Below are 17,453 nucleotides of genomic sequence, written 5' to 3' on the forward strand. Positions count from 1 at the left end.
TTCGTGGCCCATGCGCAGAAGTCGGTATTTTGTGGAAGAGCCACACTCAATGGGCCAAAGAGCCGCAGTTTGCCGACCACTGGGTTAGGGCAACACAGTATTCTTTTAATAAATGCATTCTTTAAGTCATTTATCTTTTAAACATTTTTGAAGAAAAAAGCTTGGAGTACATAGGCTATTTCTTCTTCATTGTTTACTTGTTGACCACTTTGTACCTTAGTCTCCCCATGATTTAATGGAACTTATTCCATACTTTTTGAGTTGGGGTTTTGTTTTGTTTTCTTTTGGGGGGGAAATAATTTATTGAGCCAGAGAAGTCACACCACACCAAAACTAATAATTTCAGGGTATATTTGGATTAGCAACTTTTGTTTATGTGTACCACATCAAGACCAACAGAGTAAACAACCTTAATATATAAAGAACTCCTATAAATAAGAAAAATATTAATGCACTAGAAAAAAATGGGTGAAGGGCATGAATGTATAATCAACAGAAAAAATACAAATGGTCAATAAAAGTATGATTATTATGAATAAATATGAATATGTTAGACTGGAAAACCTTATTTTTGCCTATCCACTTGGCAAAGCACTTTAAAAAAAAATAATCCTCACCTGAGAATATGTTTTATTGATTTTATTTATTTATTTATTTATTTTGTGAAACCCAAATTTATTTCTATTTAAAAATGCTCAAGAGACTCTAAAAAGGCCCAAAGGTCCAAAAGCCCAACGGCGTCCAGGTTTAATTTCAGATGATCCTGACTTGGCATACTTCTGTTTCTCCTTTTGTGAGGCATCGATTTGATCCTTGTTAATGAGACACCTCGGCAATTCTAGTTGGATTGTGGTGACATCTTGTGACTCCCAGTATCTGTCATAAATGGCCATCAGGTTATGAACGATGAAAAACGTAAGACCAGAAATAATCATGAGACGTCTGCAGATTTTACTTGAATATCCTTTCTGAATTATTCTTTGCAACCAAGCCCGGTGATCAATTTGAGTAGGGGAGATCATGTTGAGTGTCACCTGCAAAGACTGGTATTAAATGCAGCTATTTCAGAAAGAAACCAGCAAAAGCCCTTCAAGATGAAACAACAAATCCTGTTTTATTGATTTTAGAGAGGAAGTGAGAGGGGGGGAGAGAGAGAGAAGCATCAATGTGAGAGAGAAACATCCATCGGTTGCCTCTCATACACACCCTGACCAGGGATTGACTCCACAACCTGGATATGTGCCCTGATTCGGAATTGAACCCATGACCTTTCGGTGTATGGGACGATGCTCCAACCAACTGAGCCACACTGGCCAGGGCAGTACAGCTCTTTTTACATTGTAATTCTTAGCGTGGATGAAGGTGAAGTGAAATGGGCACTGCTATGCTGTGGTAGAAGCTGAAATTGGTACAATATTTCTACACAGTAGTTCTAGAAGTGCCTGTTTTGGAATTTTAAAAGTGTTCAGACCCCATAACTTTGATCCATTAAGATTATCTAGGGAATGTATCCTAAGGAAATAATATATATATATATAGAGAGAGAGAGAGAGAGAGAGAGAGAGAGAGCACCATTCAGCATAGTTTTATTTAGGAACAGCCCCAGTATTTAATAATAAGATATTGGTTACTGTACATGCATTATGATCTGTTTACATTATAAAATAAAACTGTGTTAAAGAAATTTACTAATGGAAAAACAATCAGAGGATACTATTATGTGAAAAAGGCAAGCTACAAAATTGATGGGTTCAAGTCAGATGCACACCTGTACTTGTGCACACATATACACAGAGAGAAAAGATAGGCACAAAATAAACCTAAATTTTACAATAACTCAGTGATGGGATTATAGGAAATTTTTATTTCTTCATTTTTCCTTCTTTTATAAAAGTTGGAAATAAAAAAACTTTGTAATTTTTATTATCAGAACCAGACATTGCAGGCATACCTCGTTTTATTGTGCTTTGCTTTATTATGCTTCGCAGATACTGCATTTTAAGACCTTCTACCAGCAAAAAGATTACGACTCGCTGAAAGCTCAGATGATGGTTAGTATTTTTAGCAATAAAAATATTTTTAAGTTGAGGTATGTACATTGGTTTTTTTTCTTAGACATAATGCTGTTGCACACTTACTGGACTACAATATAGTGTAAACATTAACTTTTATATGCACTGGGAAACAAAAAACTTGTGTGACTCACTTTATTGTGATAGTTGCTTTATTGTGGTGGTCTGGGACTGAACCTGGAATGTCATATTCTTTTAAAATACAGGCATATCCTGTATTTTAAAACAATATGAGAAATGGAAAAGCATCATTTATTTCCTGGGGCATTCTTGTTTATTTTCTGCAATTTTATATGAATTGGAGTATAAGATTTTATATTAAAGTTCAGCTTGTTTGCACCATACTTATCAGACTTCCCATTGGCTAGTTAGGGGCATAAGTGACCTCTACAAAGTAATGGACTATAGCTTTGCGATGTGCACCTACGACAGTGATGGCGAACCTATGACACGCGTGTCAGAGGTGACGCGCGAATGCATTTTTTTGGTTGATTTTTCTTTTTTAAATGGCATTTAAATATATAAAATAAATATCAAAAATATACATCTTTGTTTTACTATGGTTTCAAATATCAAAAAATTTCTATATGTGACACGGCACCAGAGTTAAGTTAGGGTTTTTCAAAATGCTGACACGCCAAGCTCAAAAGGTTCGCCATCACTGACCTAGGAGATACTTGCAGGGATCTGTGGTTTTACCTGACAACCCTGAAATCAGGCCCAGTAGGCAGGGACTCTTGATGTACTTCTAAGATATGCACCAGAGAGCCTGAGCTGCATCAGAGCATAGAGAATATCCAAAGGACCGCTGAGAGTGGGAAGCTCATGTAACCTCATCAATATCCTTCTCTGCCCATGGTCATTTGCCTCTGGCAGCTGAGTGCAATATAAGATTTTGCTGTAAGGTATAGTGTGGAGGGCTTGATGAGTATTAGTAAATTGAACTATATGAATCTAAATACTAAATATAATTTGGGGAAAATGCTCTTTCCCTAGCCATATTATCTCAAGAGAAAAAAAAAATATGTTGGCAGGTTATACTGTCCAGCAGAGGTCAGCCTGGGCATATAAAGACCAAATTAGTTCAGTAGCACTTTGATGACAAGTCTATTGAATGCTTATTTGGTAAAAATGATCTCAAAATTAGTCTCCTTATAGGAATTTTTCTTTAGAAGGATAAGATATTGAATAAGCCCCTCTAAAATGAATCTGTTGGTTGATAGTCAAAACTCACTTTGATAAAACATTTTACACCCCCTATTATAAGAATAAATACTCTTATGTGATTCTTGTATGTTGATACTCAAGTGCCTCATAAAAACTGAACTTTGAAAGATTATGGCTATTTTCTTGATTTAGGAAAACTAAGAAATCTTGGGTGGGAAGGGTTAGTTTCTCTACTAATATTCTTTATAAAATCTTTCATATTTCATGGGGTTGTATGGGGACTCAAAAAGCTATCCAGAAGTTCCTAGCCTAATGCCTGGCCCATGGAAGGCACTCAGTAAATGCCACTGTGTTTTAGGAAGATGTGACCTTAGAGAAGAAGAGAGTACTGGCTGGAACTACATCCTGTTTAGCAGTGTGGTTTCACTTTTCAAGTGGGTCTTACTTCTCCAAGAAGATTAGTCATTTCCTGGAAAACAGGCTCTGTTTTCACTTCCTAATAGAGCCACCTGGTCTGCAGGGGTTCACTAAATAATAGTTGAATGAGAATTCATGATGGTTGGAAGTAGGGGATATTTTCTATGGTTATTTCACACATGTACCTTTGAAGTAGCTCAGCTTATGTGAAGTAAGGATATTTTCTTTACGAAAAAATGTTTCAAATCTGTTACAAAGAAATAATAGGAATATTGAACACTGAAAGAAAGTGAAAATAATATTAAAACCAAAAATATTTCTGTTTCTTTACTATTTTCCAGACACTTAGGTAGGCAGTGAAGTAGTACTAGTAAATAAATACAAATTTGGAATGACTAGGATAGAATTTGATGACTGTATTAAGAAAGTTGGATACCAGTTAAAGTCCAGATGAGAATTATGACTGAGGAACCCTGATAAAAATGCTGACTGTGGAGAGTGAAATGTAGACAGATGGTCTGAATCATCTAGTGCTTTCTGGTTGCATTTACTACTACTAATCTGAAAAATGGACTAATGTGGATAATGGAAATTGAAAATCCTATGAATTCCTCCTGTAGATAAAAGTACACCTTGCAAAAAAAAAAAAAAAGGAGACATATATAATACTCTTTGTAATACTTTAAGCACTAAAACAAAATTTTAAAAAAAGTACACCTTGGATTCAATCTGACAGGCAGGACTGCCCACACCTCTGGTTTTCACCAGATTGTCTTGGACATCCCCTTCCCTCCCCTCCAAGGCCTTTTCTTCCAGGAAAGGGGCTAGCTGGTCAGTGAATGCAGATTGTCTGGTTACCCCTCCTCTAATTAGAGAGTAGAGAAAGACACATCTAGAAATCCTGGCTCTCCAGTTTCAAAGATTGACAGGAACACATGAAATTTTGACTCAGACCTGCAAAGGGATGGCATCATCCATGCTTTCTTCCCTTCTGTCCAGCTCTGCGAGAACTTTGTCTACAGCCATGTGGTTTTTTCCAAGGCTCATTCCCTGGTCCCAGCATGCTCCTGGGAATTGCCTCATCACTCCACTGGTCAAGGTGGGCTCAGGAAATCAGTCCTGGTTTCACCTTAGCCTGAGCTTTGCTCGCACTGTTTTCACTGCAATGCTCTGCGCACTCCCACCCATTTTTTACGATGTGGAATCAGCCGTATCTCTCAAGGTCCAGCTCAACGGTCACCTCTTCTATAAGCTGTCCTCCCTCCCCGTGTGTGCCTCTCACTACTCAAAATGTTTGTGGTGAATTGAATTCTCATCTCCCTCCCCAACTCGACTCAGTGCCTGTTACCCAGATGTCACCAACCCTTCATCTCCAAGGGCCTGTGTCCTCTTGCTCCTGTTTGGCAAGCTCCTCTGAGTTTGCCCCCGAAGAATCCACTTCCGCATAGCATATGACAGCATAAACATCACAGACATTTTCTTGCAGGGCAGGTGACTCAGTATGGGGTTATACAGCCATACATTCTGAGAAATGCCTTGTTGGATGCTTTCGTTGTGCAAACATCATAGGGTGCACTTACACAAACCACGATGGTATAGTCCAGTGGTCGGCAAACTGCGGCTCGCGAGCCACATGAGGCTCTTTGGCCCCTTGAGTGTGGCTCCTCCACAAAATACCGACTTCTGCACATGGACCACGAAGGTTCAATCGCACTGTACATGTGCGCCCGCACGTGGTATTTTGTGGAAGAGCCACACTCAAGGGGCCAAAGAGCCGCATGTGGCTCATGAGCTGCAGTTTGCCGACCACTGGTATAGTCAACTAATAAGGTTTCATTTACACCAGCATCAGCACCAACATGTGAGTGATTGTAGTGTAAACCCTGTGGGCTTTTGTTTTTTGTAATGCAAGTGCCCGACTTAAGCTTTGATTGCTGAGGCATCCATTTCAAAGAGACATCTGCTTCAAAGAAGGTATATAAACACATTGACCACCACACACTAGAGCCAGGCCACCTCCCCATACTGAGGCTTCTTTGTTTTAGAGATCTTGGTTGATTTTGTTCTTTGTTTTAAATTCACCAATAAAAAGTGATCCTGTGAAACCCTAAGCCACAACTCTCCCCCAATAAAAACAGCACCTCAGGCCCCTGCATGTGCTCTCTCTCTACCCTGTGACTTGCCTTGTAGCTCCAGGGCCTATGGGTAATAAACTCTTTTCTTCAAAGTTTCCAAATGGTTATTGCTGAAGGGTGTCTTGCAATCGTAATAAGAACCTAAGAACCATATAGGGTCGGTCCAGTTGTAACTTTGGTCTATGGGAAGCTCATTGGGGTCCAGGTGAGTGTCCCTCTGGGCCTCCAGGCATTTCTAGCAGATAGCATTATTATCCATAAGACTTAAGACCAGCGCAAAACAGTAACAGTGCACTATGAACTTACCATGGTTGTAACATCACTAGGCAATAGAAATTTTCAGTTGCATTATAATCTTACTAGAGTCTCGGTGCACGGGATTCATGCACTGGTAGGGTCCCTCAGCCTGGCCTGCGCCCTCTTGCAATCTGGGACCCCTCGGGGGATATGGTAGTGCATGAGGTGGCAGGCGGCTGGGGAGGAGCCCGAGCCTGGGCCAGGTACCACACTGTTTCCACTCATCCCATCCCAGCCCTGCTGCGCCTGTCACTGCTACTGCTTGGTAGCACTGCCACGGAGGTGGGAGAGGCTCGCGCCGTTGCACTTGCCAGCTGTGAGCCCAGCGTCTGGCATCCATCAGTCAGCTGAGCAGCGCTCCCGCTGTGAGAGCACACTGACCACCAGGAGGCAGCTCCTGCATTGAATGTCTGGTCACTGCGCATCATAGCAACCAGTCGTTTGGTTCTTTGGTTTCTTAGGCTTTTATATATATAGACTAGAGGCCCGGTGCACAAAAATTTGTGCACTCGGGGGGGGGGGGGGCGTCCCCCAGCCCGGCCTGTGCCCTCTCGCAGTCTGGGACCCCTCGGGGGATGACCACCTGCTGGCTTAGGCCCGCTCCCTGAGGGGATTGGGCCTAAGCTGGCAGTCAGACATCCCTCTGGCAGCCAGGGAGCCCTCGGGGGATGTCCACTTGCCAGCGGGGAGCAGACCTAAGCTGCAGTTGGACATCCTTAGCGCTGCTGAGGAGGCGGGAGAGGCTCCCACCACCACTGCTGTACTGGCAGCCATCAGCCTGGCTTGTGGCTGAGCAGAGCTCCCCCTGTGGGAGCGCACTGACCACTAGGGAGCAGCTCCTGCATTGAACATCTGCCCCCTAGTGGTCAGTGTATGTCATAGTGACCAGTCATTCCCAGTTGTTCTGCTGTTAGGGTCAATTTGCATATTACCCTTTTATTATATAGGAGTGCCTGGCCAGCCTGGGTGAGGGGCTGAGGGCTGTTTGCAGGCTGGCCACAGCCCCTTTAGTGTGGGGGGTCCCCACTGGGGTGCCTGGCCATCCTGGGTGAGGGGCTGAGGGCCGTTTGCAGGCTAGTTACAGCCCCTTCGGGGTGGGGGGGTCCTGCTGGGGTGCCTGGCCAGTCTGGGTGAGGGGCTGAGGGCTGTTTTCAGGCTGGCTAAGCCCCCCAGCGGGGACCCTCACCCCATGAGGGTATGGCCAGCCTGGGTGAGGGTCTGATGGCTGTTTGCAGGCTGGCCACAACCCCCAGCCACCCAAGCTCCCAGTGGAGGCTGGCCAGAAGCAGGTATCTGGGATTTATTTGTCTTCTATAATTGAAACTTTGTTGCCTTTAGCGGAGGCCACAGCTGGCTCAGGGCTGGCAGGAAGCTTGGCTTCCTCCATCGCCTGGGCAACCAAGCCTCCTGCTTGCTCCAGCTTTGTGGCTGCCGGCTGCCATCTTGGTTGGGTTAATTTGCATATAGTTGCTCTGATTGGCTGGTTAGCATGGCTTAGGGCATAGCGAAGGTATGGTCAATTAATGTCTTTGTCTTTTATTAGTGTAGATGAGACTACTGAAAGGTCCTTATGTAGTGCATACTAGCTCAAAAGCTGCAGCAAACAACTTCAAACAAGGATGTAGGGTGGATGGATGAGCCAACAAGCATCAGAAGCCTGTCCTAGATGCCTGGGTATTAGGTAAACCCAGAAGTTCTTAGAGAAGTGTGTAGTGTGTGTATGGGGAGGAAGGGGGGGGCGGGGGGGGGGGGCGCGGAGATAAACATGACATGAGTGAATTTTGTTTCCACTGTGGCAAGCTGTAGGCCAAAATAAAAATTAAGTTGAATTACTAAAAATATTTTTTTCACACTTGATTGCTGTAGACTGAAATTTATACCCACTACATTCATAAAACTATTTTCTAACCCAGTGCCATCCCTGTCTCCCCACCCTCTCTCAGCCACTCCATGTATCTCCTCTCCCCACCACCCTATCTACATTATTATTTTCCAGAATTTTAATAGTTATCTTCACTTGATTATTTTTCCAGGTTACATTTAGTAGCACGTAAATCGTTATCTTTATTGGACTGTGTTTTAAAACATTGTGTACTAATAGAAAACTTGAGGTTCAGTAAGGCCAACAGATCTGGAGAAAATTACCCTTGAAAAAAAAGTTTCTTACTCACAGTTCCCAAGAGAAGAATGCCAGACCATGGAGGGTCACAGGAGAAAACACCCAGGTTGGTCTCAGGCAGAGAGGAAGTGGGCTGAAGCCTTACTATGGTTTCCTTGGGAAGAGAGAAGAAAGGGTAAACAGTTTAGGATTGGCTAGATTAAATAATTCCCCTTGGTCAGAGGGGCTGCCCCTGGTTGTGTGGATGTGGCCCTGGGGTGATTAGGGCAGGGTGATAATGGGAAGAGGGAGGGTTGGAATTATGGGCTGGTTAGTTTGCATACAAAAGGAGAGTTGTTTGTGTTCTCTAAGAATTATCTAACTTGGGAGGGACAGGCCCTCTAGAGCAGTGGTTCTCAACCTTGGCTGCACATTAGAATCACCTGGGAATCTTTTTAAAATCCTGATTTCCGGGCCTCATCCTCCGGAAATTCTGTTTCTTTGTTATGGGGTGGGGCCACAACATTAGTAACAAAGAAACAGAATTTCCGGAGGATGAGTCCTGGAAATCAGGATTTTAAAAAGATTCCCAGGTGATTCTAATGTGCAGCCAAGGTTGAGAACCACTGCTCTAGAGTCAGCATTAGAATTATAGAAGCATTCGAATTATAGAAAACAAAAACACATGGTAAATATATATTGGCTTTAAATGAACATTAAACAATCATAAATATTAAATGAATATTTGGAGAATTGGATCTTAAAATGTTGTTTCTATTCAAGAATAAGATATGTAAATTTTTAGAAGTGTTTTCTTCTGTACCTTAGTGGAGTTTTCATCATATTGGCCCAACAAAATTTTGTTAACTATGTTTTTAGACATCAGTCTATTTTGTGGCTATTATATATGTTATCTTCTACTATATTTATATGTAGGTAATGTTGCTTATTTTGTATATTAATTCCATACCTTAATGAGTTCTTTAAAACAATTCTTCCATTCTCTTACCTAGAGACATGGGCTTGTACTTCCAGAACAATGCAAAATGATACTTGTGATTGCAGGCACACACCATTTACAATCAATATGTCGTTTACCTGCTTTCTTCTTTCAGGAGGAGCAAAAGATGTCAAGTAATTTCCCTACAAGGAGTTACTGAGGCTACAGGGTTTAAATGTCTTCCTCAAGGATATAACAAGATGGAAAGAGTCCCTACCATTTCCAAGTGAGCACTTGTGCCAATAAAAGGTGACTTCTTGGCCAATGAATTAGGGGTAGTTGGAATGCTAATTATTTGTTGCCTCAACTGTCTTCCTTCCTGGCACTGAGACCAATGATGAAGGCAAACATATTGAGAAATCTGTTCCTCTGTGGACTCTGAGAATAAAGATTCACTTGATGTGAACCCCATGAAGGAAGTTATCTGATGAGATAGACTCCCCATGATCAAACCAGGGCCCAAATTTTATAAATAATAAGAACCTAGTAGCCATTTGCTCACAGGGGCTCCTCATGTACTGTGCATACTGGGAAAAACCTCAATGTGAACTCTTGGCTTCCCACACATGCCCTGCTTGTTTAAGCCATCTTAGTCAACCACTGAAGGGAAGCCTGGTTTTGTCTTTTGACCAATGGACTGAGACCTGCCCTATCCAATCAGGACTGCACAATTATATCTTCAATGCATCTATGCCAACTAATCAGAACCACTCTGTAATCACCAATCAGAACTGCATGATTCAGAGCAATCAGAATTGTTAGAATTTGGTAACGTTATTTGCATAAAATTGAGCCAATCAGGAACCTGGGCAGGAACTTTATAAATGACAGCCTCCCCTTTGTCTCAGTGGAGTGCACTTTTGCTTTCCACAGGAAGCTGCCTAAGGAACTGCTTCACCTGAATGAAGTCTATCCTTATCCGCACCTCTTTGGAAATTTTGGTTTACACTCTGTAGTCTTCACCTTCAAAATCTCAGTACACACTCCCTTAGGTGAGCTTGCAGAAGGTGACCTCCTTTCCTCCCTCTTTGATCCCACAGTGATGGGTGTATAGTTAGGGTCACTAGTGGGGAGGGGCATTGATTTAGTCCAAGTCCTCTGTTCAGCCCTGGCTTCAGAATATGCAATACCAACAACCCTGAAAAATAGTCTTCAGAGGGAAGGTAATGACATACCCTGTACCCTTAATTACACACTGTAATTCTCCACACGGTGTCTGGAAAATGCATTAAACTAGTGTGTTCATTGGCTAGGGCTGCCATAACAAAACACTACTGATTGGTTGGCTTAAACAACAAATTTATTTTCTCACAGTTCTGGAGGCTAGGAGACAAAGACCAAGGTGTCCATAGATTTGGTTTCCTCTGAGGCCTCTCTCCTTGGCTTGCAGATGGTCATCTTTTTGTTGTGTCCTCATATGGTCCTTCTTCTGTGTACACACATTCCTGTCGTCTGTCTTTTTACAAATGACAGTAGGAAGGCCCAGTACTGACAAATGACTTGTGAAATATCCATTAATTGGCTGTAGCCAATTTTCTCTGATGTTTCTGATGTGCCCTAATGGGAGGGAGCTGTGGCATGGATAATACCAAACAGTAAATAATCTAAAAATAGTTTCTGTTTGGTTTGGGAAAGCAGCACATGACTTCCCGGCCGCCAACTGGCCTGGCTAATTCAGTTTGGCTCAAATGAATGTGCCTTTTCCTGAGTTTACACTGATAGCCCAGGCCTGTGCCGAGGTGTGGAAGAATGGTGGCCAAGCTAAATGCCTGCTGTGGCCAGGTCCCCAGTGAGCAACAGGCAGTCTGTCAAAGGCACACCGTGATTGTATGGACAGCAGGACAGAGCTAGCTTTTTCCTGACCCTTTATGAGGGTTGAGGGCCAGACCAGACAGCATGCCTGATGTAGGAGGTGTCTGGCATGTGGTAAAGAGATCCTGCGGGAGACAGGTGGGTGCCAAGACACTCACCTAGCCACCAGCTCACACAGGGGACTCTGCAACCTCACATTTACAGGCCAGATTTCATGCAACGTGCCTGACATGTATCATTTCCTTTAAAGCTAAGGCCTCTGCAGCTGCAGACTTATGGTTTGCCTTGGCAAGAGGCAACTCTGCTCTGAGACTTTGCAAAGGGAATCTTGACCCAGGCTGAATTACTCTTAAGGTTTTGGATACATCGCAGTGTAGTTCATCTGTTTTGCGTGTACCATACAAATCAATTCATTAATTCATTCAAAACTTACTGAAGGCCTTCTATGTATCAGATTTGACATTTGAGGGAATAAAGAGATGAAGCAGTCATGGGTCTTGTACTCAAAGACTTAATAATCTACTCAGAAAAATAAGACATGTATCTAAATAACTATATTGCAAGGTTGAAAGCTCAGACTAGAGCCTTAGTTATATTAGTACATATACATATGCACAAATGTAATTCATTATTATTTTTGAATAGTTTAGATTGCTCCTACCAGGTGGCCAGGCATTAGATACAGCATTTTAGAAGGGGTATATCACATCCATACTGTTGAAGAGGGGACTTCTCTCCCCACACTTCTATCCTGGGCCACCCTCTTCTAAGTCCATGTCCCCATGCCTTCAAGGAATTATTGGTCTGATTCGTCAGAATCCAGGACATTCACAGGGTCATTTGCTTCACAGGACAGGGTCACACTAAAGATCAGTTCTGTGGCCAAGGCCACCTGTCTTCTGTGTACATGGTCAGGAGGTTTTCTAGGGGCCACCCCCTCAGGTGGCCTTTGCCCCACCCTCCTCAGGACAGATGAGATACATATACATATAATAGTTGATCTTAACTCACCTCTTTCTATTCCCCTCTGAGGACTCTGGCCAAGCAGCCCTGCCACTGGCCCCCAAAGGACCACGATCATTCTTACTCTGCCTTGGGCTGGGACTGGTTCCCTCACCTGCCCCTCTATTCCCTATGTGTCTGGACCGAGGGCTGGGTATTGTGCTATAAAAGACACAGGCTTCCGGGTATGTGGTCAGCTTTGTGCACTAGCTCTGTGGCCTTGGGAAGATTACCTAAACTGCCTTTGTCAGCCTCTGTTTCTTCATCTGGAACATGGGTATAGTAACACCTACCTCACAGAGGTGCTGTGAGGCTTTTGAGAAATAACAAGTATAAGCATAATAGGTGCTTAAAGAACGGTGGTTGGTGTCAGTATTTTCATCCCTTAATGTCAGATTTGCCTTAGCCTCTTCTGTGATTCCCTTCTGAGAACTACAGTCAAAACTCATCCCTTACCTTCTTCATCTCTTACCTCTTACCTCCCTTCAGGGAGGCTCTCCTGATTAATCAGACCTCTCCATTGTTCTGCTTATGTTGACTGCCACTGGACTGGTATGAATGCTTCTCATCTGTTTTGAGACCCCCCAGTAGAATGTAAATTCCTGAAGGCAAGGAAATTTGTACATTCACTTCACACTGAATCCCCAATTCTAGATTTTGCTTGGAGCCCAGAAGAAACTCAGTATTTGCTGAATGAATGAATTAATAATGAATGAGTGAGTCCTCTGACCTCTCTCTTACTTTCCTGAATTGTTCTTTTTCAGTTTCCATTTTCTCCAGGTTAGTCTTGTTCACCTACTGAGGACATGTGTGTGTTTTTAAAATATCGCAGTTACATTCAGTAACTGTATATAAGGAAACAGGTAATCACACAACCCATGATAATGGAATGGAAAATTTTTATCTCTCTAGTTCTTTAAAAAAAAAAAATCACCTGTTCCCTTTATCCCAGATTGTGTGGGTATATATTTTAGCCTTGCAGATAGCCCTCTCCCTGTGGCTGAGTATTTTGAACGTACCTTAAGACTTTAAGGAGTTGATTAAATACAGGACATACTGGGGCTCTGGGTTTGCATAGTTTTCTCCACCACAGCTGCAGGGTGGGAGAACCTGGTTACAGGAATTACAGGGTCCCATGTAAACACGGACCCCAAAGCAGCATGGGGCTGCAGTGCCTGTGTATGTTTTCCCCCATCTCTTAGGTTATTTTTTCCTAAAAGTCTGTGATCCTGAAATGCTCCCAGCTCTCAATTATTGCTCATATTGGCCAAGATCTCTCCACAGTAGGATAGATGCATGCATAAATATGCACAGCACGGGCAGTGACCTTTTCCACCCTTTACTTCAGAATCTTGGTCACCATTGGCCTATCAGTGTTGGGAATGAGCCTGTTCTAGGGCCTTGCCAAACCACACTGCCACAGTCCCTTGATCTCCACCTTTAGCTCTACAGAGACTAGATCCAAGCTTTGAAAACGATGCTTTGTCTTTACCTTGGGCCAAATCGAATAGTGAGGTGGGTCTTCCTCCTCATCCCATCCAATCTCTTGGATTGTTTTGAGACCCCCCCATTAGAATAGTGAATGAGTGAGTCCTCTGACCTCTATCTTACTTTCCTGAATCGTTCACTCATCCCATCCAATTCTCTCTCCGGGTGGAATGGTGGTGAGGGTGATGGGACGGGGCATTTGGTTGAGGTAGGGGGAAGCTAATGGGGATGGGAGTAGTAACCTTCTGCCAATAAATATATAAAAATAAAATTTTGCAGTGAACACATGGTAAGTAAACAGTAAACAGTAAGCTAGGAACATGCATTTGGACTGGTGAGAAGAGAATGAAGTGATTGTCAATTAAATTTTCTAGGGTTCACCCTAGGGGAAATATGGATCAAACCTACCACCCCTCTTACAAGAGTGGGGCTAAGGTTTGTTATGCCCCTTGGTGGTTAACAATTATTTTGAGTTCATTTATTTCTATGATTCTTGAAATAAGTAATATCAGGAAACTAACTGGCTTTGCTCAGGATGTTTTCCCATCGATCCTCAGGTTTCATAAGCCATTTTGGGATCTCCTCTGAGGTCTCCAGCCCTCCCTGACTTCCTGTCATAAAAGCTATGACTTTCCTGTCTCCCTCCCAAGAATGTGGTTTTGCATTTTGGAGCTAAAGGATTCTTGAACTCACAGCATTTCTGAGTCTGGGTTCAGGTAAAGATTGATTGATGTCTCCTTGGGGAGCCAATCCAGCCCTGAGGCCTGGGAGCTTACATCTGGCTCGATGTGTCATTAGGCAGCACAGAGGTTCAGGTTCAGTCTTGCCAGCAATTCCTCCACCTGTCAGGCAAATTACATGAATCTCTGCCTCTATCCCCAGAACCTCTAGTCCCACAGCCTCCCTTGTGAACACAATTTTTTTAAAAAGGATTTTATGAAAAAGAAAGCCCTACATAAATAATATTTATTTATTTAGTATACCACTAACAGATTTATTGCATAAGACATGGATGAGAAAAAAAGGAGTAATAAATAGTAGGAATTTAAAATGGTTTTAGGGGTTAAATATTTTTAGAGATAAAAGCAAAGTAAATGGGTTTCTTTTATTATTACTTAATTAATTTATTAATTTTAATAGTTTTTTATTGTTGAAGGTATTACATATGTCCTCCTTTATCCCCCACTGATGCCTTCCAGCCCACCCCAGGTAGGTTTCTTTACTGCAAGATTTCCCAGAGACTTTGGTATGCTGATATATATTGTAAATTTCCAATTAATTTACATAAAATAGGCAGCAGTTCCCAATTTAGGTGAATTCCTCTGCTTTTTTTAAAAAGGGAGTATCTCTTAGAATGGATGGACCTCTCAAAGTTTGGGAAACATTGTATTGGGTAAGTTATTGTCACTATTGTGATTTCATCCAGGTGGCTCAAGGCCAGCCCAGTGCCAGTCTCTTCCCTGAGAGCGTGAGAACAACTAAGCTTCATGCCCTGGAGATGGAAGTGCAGGCTTAATGCTTGGGTGAGTCTCATGAGTCTCGTTAGACTTACTAGTTCTCCTGGTTCTCTGGTGATCTTTCCTTTACATTTGAGGCTCCATCCTTCTAGCTCTGATTGAAGCTTGAGTTGCAAGGCACGGGGAGCGATGGAGGGGCTTTCCCAGGGCTTCTCAGCTGCCCAGTCTTGTCTCCCTCCTGCTGATGCAGCTGCCAGCGGGAGGTAGCCAGGACTTCAGAGTAACTAAATCATGGTTAATTCTGGACCAGAAAGACCAGGCGCAGAGCTCTGTTCTCTGCCAAGACCAACTCAAATGGTCTGTCTTCTCCTCTCAGCATGTTGGCTTGTTGGACCTCAGACATATTGGAAAGAAGTCTTTTTCCCTTTTGCCTTCTTCTTTATTCCTAAGGTTGCCAAGAATTTGATTTTATTTTTAAAAATGCTTTTATTTTTAAATTACAAGTTAAATAATGCTTATTGTAAAAATTTCCAATAATACAAATGTGTGTAGTTTTCCCCTTCTCTCATTGCACATACTTTCACTCCCAAGTGTGTAGTGTACATCATTCTAGAGCTTTCTCTGTGCACTTGTAAATAATAGATAAAATATTTTTGCTTGTTTGCTTATATGTTTTCAGTTTCACTCAACAATATTTCATTGGAAACCTTCCATGTCAGTGCATAAATTTTTTTAAAGTCAAATATATTGAGGGAAAATTTACATAAAATAAAATTTGCCTTTAAAAAATTAGTTTGATGAGTTTTGACAAAGTAGACAACCACTCCAATCAAGATAAGAACACTTTCATCACCATCAAAGTTCCCTTTGCAGTCAGATCTCTTCTTATAACCCTAATCCCTGGTAACTACTGATCTGTTCTCCATTCCTGTAGTTTGCCTTTTCCAGAATGCCATATAAATGGAATTATATAGTATTGTAGCCTTTTGTGTTGACCTCAGCATAATGCATTGCAATTCATCCATGTTACTTGTTTCAATAATCAGCTTGACTGCAGTAATCATTACACAATGTATATTTATATCAAAATATCATGATGTATACCTTAGGTATATACAACTTTTATTTACAAGTTTTTAATTTAAGAGGAGAAATCTCTGCCTAAGATTTTTTTCCTGTTTTCTTCTAGAAGTTTAATAGTTTTAGCTCTTACATTTAGGTATATGATCTACTTAGAGCTAATTTTTAAGTATGGGGCAAGGTAAGGGTTAAGGTTCATTTTTGTTTGTTATGCTTATGGAAGACCAATATTTCCAGTATTATTTGTTGCAGAGACTACTTATTCTTTGTCATGACTGTATAATGTTTGATTGAATGGAGGTTTGGTGATTTTCTCAGCTATTTTCATATTCATGGAGAATTAGGCTGTTTCAAAGTTGAGGCTGTCATGAACATCCTTGCACCTAATACACTGGCAGTTGAATGAGTATTGCAGTAGAATTTATGAATAAAATCGCATGTTTATGTTAAGTGTTGATGGATATCCCCAGGTTGTTCTTCAGTATACTTTCCCACCTACAAGGCCTGAGAAGGACAGCTCTAACTTTGATTGGATTTATTGGTGTAAGCCTTTTTCAAATCTACAATAATTTCCTTCTGGAAAAATCTAATAGCCTATGTTATTAGATTATGCAAGATTCAGAGCCCTTCCAAGAGGGTTTGAAGAAAAGATGATAATTTCTGCCTTGGTCAGTTAGGGTAAGCTCATAAGAAATTGGCTCATAAAATGCATGGTACACGAGAAATGGAAATTTACCAAAACAAAACAAAACACAAAAACATTTGTTTAAAAAGTATTGGGGGTTTATAAATACCTCTGTGCTGTAGCCTCCCCTAAGGGTAGAGGTTCCTGTATTAACTTTAATCAGCAATGACTTGCCCCCTAGTGGCCTGAATATGTACTTTCAGTCTCCTGTATGCTGGCATAACTCCGGGCTGCTGTCAGTTCACAGACCCTCACTCTCTCACTATACTCACCAAAGTCCTCCCTTGTACCAGGCCTGTACCAGCCAGCTGCATGTGCAAAAACACAAAGGGGTGCTAGGAATGCAAGTTGCTCAGTGTGGCTGACACATAAAGTTATGCCGCTTTTCCTACTTTCTTCTCATCCTACAATGTTATGATTTGGTCAACTTGAACTAACATTGTTGAGGATCTATTATTAGGTGACAGGGACTGTCCTGGGGCCATGAGGATACACAGAGCTATGGAACAGTCCCCCATCATCAGGGACGTTAACACAGGTTAAATACCAACACAAAATGGTATAGAAGCAGTTCAAAAACAATACCAACAGGTGTCATAAGCAGGACAATATTGTTATAAATCTGTGCCAACTTCATGCCATCCTATCTAATAATAGACAAACATGGTAATTGACCATACCTTTGCTACGCCTCCCATTGGCTAATCAGCGTGATATGCAAATTAACCACCAATAAAGATGGT

The 17,453-nt window shown here is 41.9% G+C and overlaps 1 protein-coding gene across 2 annotated transcripts in view; it reads left to right on the forward strand.

The window, feature by feature from the left end:
- HACL1 (2-hydroxyacyl-CoA lyase 1) overlaps nucleotides 1-14,988 on the forward strand; it is a 55,552-nt gene extending 40,564 nt beyond the window's left edge. The window contains exons 18-20 of one of the 2 annotated variants that reach the window (XR_011473681.1): nucleotides 1,989-2,051; nucleotides 9,302-9,412; nucleotides 14,915-14,981. The gene's annotated coding sequence lies outside the window, so the exon portion shown is untranslated. Of the gene's footprint in view, nucleotides 1-1,988; nucleotides 2,052-9,301; nucleotides 9,413-14,914 lie in introns of both variants that reach the window. The other variant, XR_011473682.1, reaches the window with a different exon arrangement.
- The last annotated feature ends 2,465 nt before the right edge of the window (nucleotides 14,989-17,453 follow it).

This window comes from Myotis yumanensis, unplaced genomic scaffold (genome assembly GCF_028538775.1).
Source record: "Myotis yumanensis isolate MYYU_CA2020_CCGP unplaced genomic scaffold, mMyoYum1.0.hap1 SCAF_14, whole genome shotgun sequence".
Classification (NCBI taxonomy): domain Eukaryota; kingdom Metazoa; phylum Chordata; class Mammalia; order Chiroptera; family Vespertilionidae; genus Myotis; species Myotis yumanensis.